A 9589-nucleotide genomic window follows, 5' to 3' on the forward strand; every position below is an offset into this window, starting at 1 on the left:
CAAATGTGCTGCCTTTTCGTAGTCGGTGCTTCCAAATGTGCTGCCTTTTCGTTGTCGGTGCTTCCAAATGTGCTGCCTTTTCGTTGTCGGTGCTTCCAAATGTGCTGCCTTTTCGTTGTCGGTGCTTCCAAATGTGCTGCCTTTTCGTAGTCGGTGCTTCCAAATGTGCTGCCTTTTCGTTGGTGGTGCTGTCTTTTCGTTATTGGTGCTTCCTTTTTTGTTGATTGCGCGTAGTACAAAATGTAGTGATTGAATATTTACTAGTTTATCACCTCTTGGTGTTACTAAAATATTTTACAAGGTTACTTGGTCCTTTAGAATGTATAAAAATGTCACGATGGATTACGAAGGTCATGTGGTCCCGAAATGACTAGCCTATACGTCTGATAATGACATGACTCGGTCTCATGGACTGAAGGCAATTGATCTATATGTGTGGCTTTGTACATGAACGGCTTATATGTTATTCAGATTATTGAAAAATTAGACTTTCATAATAGGCTAATCGGCACTGATTTAATTCGTTGGTCCGGTATATTGACTTGAGTTGATTTTCGTAGAGTGAATGATTAATAAACTCCGCGAAAGGTAATGGAAAACAGAACCTAACATTTATTTAATAATTAGTTACAACTGTCTCTGGTCAAGAATCGAACCGTGGACAGGGATCCATCGATTCGATTTGTAAATTAATAAATGATTTTTTCGGAGACTATTGGAATTTTTCCCGCATTTCTAGCTAAATAATTACATGATTTCAAGATGGCGGTCAAATTTCAAGATGGTGGGTACCTCAGTAATAATAAATGATTACTGCACTGTAGCATGTTAGAATAAAACTAGCATGATGGTAATACGAGTACACGCACAAGATGGTGTACTCCAGCAGGTGGTCGCTCCTGGTAGCATGTACTGAACATAAAATGATGGATCCGTGATGGACATCAAGGACAAAGTCAAATTTCAAGGACAAAGTAAAATTTCAAGGTCAACGTCAAATTTCTAGGTCAAGGTCAAATTTCAAGGTCAAGGTCAAATTTCAAGGTCAAGGTCAAATTTCAAGGTCAAGGTCAAATTTTAAGGTCAAGGTCAAATTTCAAGGTCAATGTCAAATTTCAAGGTCAAGGTCAAAGTTCAAGGTCAAAGTCAAAGTTCAAGGTCAAGGTCAAATTTCAAGGTCAAGGTCAAAGTTCAAGGTCAAATTTCAAGGTCAAGGTCAAAGTTCAAGGTCAAGGTCAAAGGTGTGGTGACCAGATAATTATACTACATGATATCGGCACACTCTAGCAGACGAAAACAAGATGGTGGTCTCCAGTGGATGAAGACAAGATGGCGGACATGATGTCATACTACCTGACGATATATATGCTTTGAAAAAAAAAGTGGAGGGAGTCAGTATGCCTGCAGCCACCTCGGGGGAAGGATCGGTCGCCATTTTTATTTTTTTGCACTCGTCGGGTTTGAACCGAGGACTCCGAGCTCCGTGTTGTAAATGTTTGTTTTTTAAATATTTTATTAAAAATTTTATTATTTAATTTTTTTTATAATTTTTAAATTTTTTTTCATTAAAATCGGATAATAAATTTAAAGATGGCGGCCGTAACGTAAATTGCAACGGTGACGTCATAATTCAAAATGGCCGATAACACAATGCCGGAATGTTCGATAAAACGAAATGACGTCATCCAAGATGGTGGATCCAAGATGGCCGTCGGGGTCAAGTTCAAAGGTCAAGGTCACATCCTGATAGAGGCTTAACTGAGGCTTGAGTTAAGGATGCTTAAGCCTCTATCAGGACATTTCTAGCCGTTGGGATTTTTAAGGACTAAATCGGGAAATTTTCCCTCGAAACGGGAATTTTTCCCTCGAAAACGGGAAATTTTTTCTTAAAACGGGAAATTTTGAGTCATTTTGAGTCATTTTTGAGGAATTTTGAGGAATTTTTGCCGCCGTGACGTCACAAATCCAAGATGGCGGAGCCTGCTCTCGGCTCCACAGCCTGAAGACTGATCTCGGACATACATTCACATACTACTACTCTGTACAGTTTCTTTTAACTTCTAAATATGTTACTTTTTAGTAGTCCACTCATACTTTCACTGGTAGGAGTGACATTTACAAATTTTGTACAGCTACGTGTACACGGGGATGTTACATCTTGAGGAACTGTCGACGAAAACAGGCTCTCAATCTGGTCTTCAGCTTCAGAGACAGCCGCAAACAACTCACGCCTAACAACCCTCTGAATGTTTGGTGTGTTTTTGTTGCCGCGTACATAGAGTCTAAAAACTGTTTGAGACCATCAGGAGGTTGCATTAATTCACGTCACCACGTGTCTCTTCCTTGAGCCCTTGCCTTTGTAATTCTTGCTTGTTCTCGAAGAAAATTAAAGGTAGATTCGGAAACCTTTAATTTTTCTTTACTTTTTGCTCATTTGCGTGGCTGCATACTGTTTTCAAGTTCATCCGATAAATCTTCTGTATTATCTTCCTCAGAGTGGTGGCATGTATCCTCGTGTGTGTGTCTGGGCCTATCTTTCATATATGTATGTAGAAATGACATTTATTGTGAATATTTTCATGGCCTGGAAGAAGCAGCTTTGTTCCCACTTTTCAAATTAACTTTCAAACGCTTTACACTACTTCGGTAGGCATCCCGCAACTTCTTCCCCATTGTTTTGGTCATATCGCCTGCAATTAATATTACCTAACTTATAACTAGAGACCTGCAAAATTCGTGGATTCATTCGGTGATAAGATAGAATTCAAACACATATACCTCTTAGATAATTTTGCTATTGGCTTACTGTTCATCTGGACGAATCTCAACAAGTTATAAATCCTCAACCAAAGAAGGATCGAATCACAGACAAACCAGCTGAGACGACTTACAAGTCGGCAGCCAATGAACTTGCGTTATTTGCCCGAGTGTACAGGGGTATGTGCAGTCTATCCTGAAGACCATTGAAACCGCGAATTTTTCAGGTCTCTACTTATAACACATGTAGGCATTATTACAGGCCCAGAAATACTGCAGATTCATTGAACATCAGGCTTAAGATTGAAGTTGTTTGTAGACTCAGAACGCTCTGTAATGTTTATTGGCTGTTTTACGTTGTACATGGATTAGATAGAAGTGATTCTATCGCTCTTCTGAAAACTATTTATTACTGTCTCAAAATTATCCGGGGCGTGACAAATAATTTGTGATCCAATCATGAAAGTGACGCAGAAATAAACATATCTTATAGTAATTTCTAATTTGACGTCAAATAAATCCACAAATTTTTCAGACCTCAGTTAAAGGTATTGCCTATTAACGAACTCGACCGATATATTCCACTACAATATTTTGTGTATCAGTTTGGTAGTGATTTGTGAAAACTTGCGACAGTTAACGTGTCCGCAAAATTTTGGTTATATATATTATATACAAACTTTTCAGTTGACGATAGTTTTTGGGGTCTATGGACCATGAAACAAAAAACTATATAAAAAAAATCCGAAAGTTACACTATGGTAACTGCTACAATAGGTAGTATTTCTTTGAAATTTACCTGAAATCTAACGAAAGTGGGAATGTAAAAATGGGCATAGTCTACATTAAAAAGAAACATGTGCATTTTTTCTGTTGTTTAAGATATTCTCTGTAATGGAGCGAAAAAACGTGTATAATTACGTTTAAACTCAAAGTTTTTACTTTTGGAAGCGGATACTTAAGCTTATTTCGCAAATATCAGTACGCCTTTGGGCTGTCACTTCTTAAAGTTAGATTAGCTGTAATATCTTCAGATGACCATATATTTTTTTAGGTTGTCAGAAGAAAAGAAAGCACGGTGTTACATCCCCCACCATAGACAGGTAGTGATGACAAGAGGGGTTGGGTTAGAAGCAGTGAGTACCAAGTGTCTGTTATTTATTATGACCCCTTTGAATCACAAATGCTAATCTCTGGCAAGCACTAAATACAATAATAATAATAATAATAATAATAATAATAATAATAATACTCTTGCATAGACTAGATGTGTGCTCGTACGCATCTGCGAACAAAAACGCCAACAATTTATTATAGCCTTAGTACAAATTTTACAATACCCTTGACGATTAATCAACTACTCTGTAAGGCCTCTTTTGCACTGAGCTCAACACAGCACGCGTTGGTTACGCGGCAGTGCATGTATACCTACACCGTCAAGAGTAAGAAAGGCAGAAAACTTACTAAACAGTCTCAAAAGCAAAAGCTTCAAAAACTTTACGTTACTCAATGGCTCTTGCTATCAGTAAAAGCCTAATTGTTAAATATTAACATATTCTCAAAAATATTGAAGCTTAACTCACAAAATATTCATACCAATAAATATTGCAGGCCTTATGAATAAAATATATGCTATGCATAATTATTTATAAATATAAACAAAGTATTATATGCGAAATGAAATATAAAATAAATATTTACAAGATGACCTCTGCTCATCAAAATAATTAAAAAATTATGTTAACACCAGTATGTACTAGCGGTACAGAAAAAAATATTTTAAATTAAAAGGTCTATTCCAGGAAAGCTAGAAAGAGTATTCTGCGCGGGTTACTGCGGGCTGGGACGTCGTGTTTACTCGCACCAATATCCCTCCGACAGAGGCCTCGTCCAGTCCACGCGTACTCTTCCGCTTCGCACCGCAACGTCCGCGATGTTTCACCTGTCGGAGGAGCAGCTCCCCGACAGGAACAGCACCAGGGGCCCGCTGACGCGACTGGATCCACTCCTCGTCTTACCGCCAGTCCAGGTCTACTCGTCGTTGCACTCGCCCCTCGTCTGTACATTGCAACGAGAGGCTCTAAGATGACAACGATTTGACTGTCAAATTGCGTTTAAGCCTTGCAGTTGTTATCCAAGCTGGCGGTAGCTCGTATGTCTAAAGCTGCCAGGTATTCGTGAGTCTGCACGAGTCTCTATTTTCGTCACACTTTCCAATGTACCACAGTTGCTACTCAAGAACGTATGCATAGCAGCTCGCATACGTACAGTTTGCATTGGCCGACGAAAAAACTAAGTCCGAACACCTCTATCCGTAATCTCTAGAAGTTACAAGTTAACAAAGTCCAAGTACAGTTAACGTCATTCAGGTCTCACTACGCCATCGTCACTCGCTTGCATGTCTGCAGTCTTAACTTCGGTCCCTTACTATTATCGCGTATAGTTTCTCCAAGACAAAGTACAAGTCCCGCACTACTTGACTTCCATTTGACTACTGCTACAACACACTCTACCACAAAGTGTTATATCTAATTTCGCTGTTAAAACACACTTGAGGGACTCAACCGAAATTTTCTAAGTCCAGTTGGTTACGATTTCAGTCCGAGTGACGGCAGCCAACGGTTTGACAGCGTAGCGGTGTTGACGGTGACTTGTTCAGTAGAGCAGCATAGCCTCCTACGCCTCACCTGATGACTCTCTCTCTCACACCCACTTGGTCTCCCCCGGGCTCGTCCAAAGGCGGCCCTATTTATACTTATTGGGCGAGCTTCTCCCAGTCGCCAGAAGCTTCCAGAGGCTCGTGGAACCGGAACAGCTGCCCGCCAAACACGAGGTCGGCCGGACGGCTCCGAGGAGTGCCGAGGCCTTCCCGCACCGTGACTTGAGGCTGCTCTCTCTCTGCAGAGCGGGTTGTGTTCTCTGCGCGCTCAGGCGCACGATACAACGACAACAATACAGTAACAACGGCAACGACCACTACGGGATAGCCACAGGCTTCCCTCCCCCTCCCCCCCCCCCTCACCCAATCTGCGCCAAGAAGCAACAAGACTTGATGTAAGTTTTTGGACATACGCCATTGCTAAGAACTTTTTCTGTTGAAGAAAAACTAATAAATAAAATAAATAAATAAAAATAAAAATACTCAAAAAAAAAGATACAAAAAACACACAAAATTAAGCAAACAATTGCTGTTGTCAACAAGGATATGAACACCACAAAATATTCCGAAACAGGAATATGGTCAGCAAACAAAGAAAAAACAAAGAAAATTGTACTAAGAGAACGAAAAAATCCCCACAAATGATGACAACACAAAAATATTGAAACCCAAAATAATTCAGCACAACAGTTGAAGCGAGACAAAAAACATGACAAAACGAAAAAACAAACAAATACAATAGTTTTACCTAAACAGAAACAAGCGACGTTTCGGGAACTGCTATCTGCTCCCGTCCTCAGGCAGAGACGCACATGGTACGGAAACACAGGTGCGACTCTTATTTTGGGTTTCAATATTTTTGTGTTGTCATCATTTGTGGGGATTTTTTCGTTCTCTTAGTACATTTTTCTTTGTTTTTTCTTTGTTTGCTGACCATATTCCTGTTTCGGAATATTTTGTGGTGTTCATATCCTTGTTGACAACAGCAATTGTTTGCTTAATTTTGTGTGTTTTTCGTATCTTTTTTTTTTTTTTTTTGAGTATTTTTATTTTTATTTATTTATTTTATTTATTAGTTTTTCTTCAACAGAAAAAGTTCTTAGCAATGGCGTATGTCCAAAAACTTACATCAAGTCATGCACTCCCATTGCACAAATCTTTCAAAGATAACAAGAAGCAACAAATTAAACCACTCCATGTTTTTGCTCTGTACCGGGGGCACAATTACCCCATGACTATAACCGCGACCGCGACTAGCTCCAGGTGCAGACGGCCAGCACTGCCGAGTACCATGCAGTTATTAAGGGCCTTCAGACCATCCTCCTTCAGAGTAACGAGACACCTAGGAAACTCGTTTTCAGAGGCGTGCAGCGTTACACACCCGCCGAATTCAACGCCTTCCAGTCCAGGCGTTCTGGTTCCTGGACAACCGCCGGACCAGGCAGAGATGCGCCAAGCTAGTCTGCGAGGTCCACCGGACCTTCCACACGCAACAAGAGCCCGCGATCCAGGAGTTGTGCGAGTAGACCCTGCGGGTCCTTCCCAGCGCTCCAGCCATGTCGGTGGGCACTGCAGCGCTGAACCTGTGGGCCGGGGATGCAGCGGACCACACCGAGCCGTCGAATGCCCGAACGGCAGCAATCACGAGTTTGTAAAATGCTGGAACTGCATAGAGGCACGAGCGCATGTCGTCAAGCCAAGGGAGCAGCAGTCCAGGCTCAGTCTGCACAAGCCTCGTGGACACACCCTCCCTCCCCCCCTTCCCCCTAGACCGCCAGCCCCTCGAGCCACCAGGGCCCACCGAGGCAGCAGACTTGACCCAATGGATAACCGCAGTCGACCTACTTCGGCCAGTGCCAAAACATCCCTCAGGTCACATAAACGGCCGGGTGAGAACTCTACCCTATGATTAGAGACCCGGAAAATTCGCGGGTGAAATGACCTCCAGGATAGACTCCAATATCCTCTACACACTCGGGCAAATGCCAACTGTTCATTGGCTGCTGACTTGTGAGTCGTCTCGACTGGGTGGCCTGTGATTCGACACTTCTATGAGTGAGGGTCTCTAATTGGCCCTCAGTCCTCCAGATTAACAGTGAACCAATGACAGAAGCAGCACTAAGGTATAATTATTTGAATTTTAGCATAACACGAAATGAACCCGCGAATTTTCTTGGTCTCTACCTATGATATAACATCGAGCCAGGCAGTGTGCGCACATATTTGTTCTTTAATATACAGGCGCACTTAAAAGAAGTGTGCTGGCAGTTCATAAACTTATATTAAACTATTTTTCAGTTTGTATACAACACCGTAGATTACACAATGCGTAATTTTGGTTAAAAAAAGGGGGGGGGGGTTGTTATACGGGCCTTTACTGAAGAACGTGAATACTCATCTGAGTAATAAATTCCTCAGACGAGCTTCATTCCATTCCTGACTTGCGTCGGTGTCAGTCACACAACCACCTGTTCTTTCTCGTCTGAAGATTTCACCTGCGGCAGACTGATATTCACATAAAAATTAATTCTACACGAGTAAATGGTTATAAGAGGCTGGGATACATTTTAAGACTTTCACTTGTAATAACGGCGTATCCAGCTCAAAACATGAGTGGCGTGGGGACATTTTCGGAATTCAACATATTTTATGAAGAGAAGGGTTCGTGATATCATACAATAAAAAACAGTTATAATTAAATATATAATGCAATATATATAAAATAATAAAAATATTTAATTTATTAAAAAATTAAACACTGGTTTATGATAATTACTTACAAAATTTATTCAAATATAGCTTAACGCTTCTTATTTATTTTTCCCCATCCCCCTTACCATGGTTACGTCCTAGACTGGTATGACCCAATTTACGAGCATCGATTTAGTTTCAGGGTGTTTCTTAGACAAAAATTACTTTGGATTCACTAATGTTAGGATAGCAGTGGATATTAGATTATTTGAGCCCTGTGCATGATGAACTTGTAGTTTATCTATTAAGCTTCATAAAGTGTGACGTATTCTGGTTATCTTTATTTAGCCCTGTTCACATGCGGCATGTGTTATATATTATCGAAGGAAGAATTAGTTTTTATCTTTTAATAATAATAATTTGAATTACTGTATCTATAGGCACTCGAGTATTGTTAGAAATCCAAATTCAAATTTGACACTTTAATAAATGAAGGGCATTCAATTTTACGCTATTCTAATTGCTAGCATTTCAAGAATACTGAGATGATTACAGTGAAAATTCTTGTTTTCTACATGTTTTAAAACCAAGAAACGAAACACAGCAGCCCTACATAAAGGAACAATACCATCACGTCTGTGCGTCCACAGACTAATGATTATGTAGATCACATCCACAATGTGCTCAGTAATAAAATTTTTGACCCCAACTTTGAGTGGCTTTCTTGACAGTTGAAGTGTCAAAAATGTGTTTCATGGTGGATCCACGTGACTAAGCTTAAACTTGGCATATAACACTTGGCATGTACCTACCTACATACCTACATATGTAGTATTTTTTACTAAAGATACATTTAATAATTTTCGTATGAACACATATGTTGGAAAATCAGTTTTAAATAAACGCAATGTCGTTAAAATTAGTGAAATTATATGAAAAAGGTTTATTCGATTTTTTTTTTCACTGTAGTGTTACCAATAAAGCATAATAACTTTGCTGAGTTTCCTTTTGTAATTTCAAATAAATGCTTATCGGGTATACTTAATAAGACAGGAAATAATCTAAACGAATACATCATATATTTTAAATATATTTCAACGTATAATGATAAAACCAAAGTTATGTTTCATTTTTAAACGTGGTATTGTTTGTAATACAGTAAATCATATAAATAGGAACACAATTTATTCTCAACTTCTCACAATGTTTCACTATTTTACATTGGATTCTGCTGATGTATTTACATTGTGTACATGCTGTAAAATGGCTTTGCTGAAAGTTGAAATAGAGATTTTAGAAAGTATGCTTGTCAATGTGACTGTACGATATCACAATGAGCTTTCATAGCAGGTATATTTCTTTACTTTCCACCAGTGGTTGATTAAAGCATGGACTCAATAAAGTTAAATTTAGGGTTTTAGTCAAATTTTTATGCACACATTTTATGATAAATGACATCTATAACAAGTAAAATAAATAAAC

The sequence above is a fragment of the Bacillus rossius genome, chromosome 1 (genome assembly GCF_032445375.1).
Source record: "Bacillus rossius redtenbacheri isolate Brsri chromosome 1, Brsri_v3, whole genome shotgun sequence".
NCBI lineage: Eukaryota > Metazoa > Arthropoda > Insecta > Phasmatodea > Bacillidae > Bacillus > Bacillus rossius.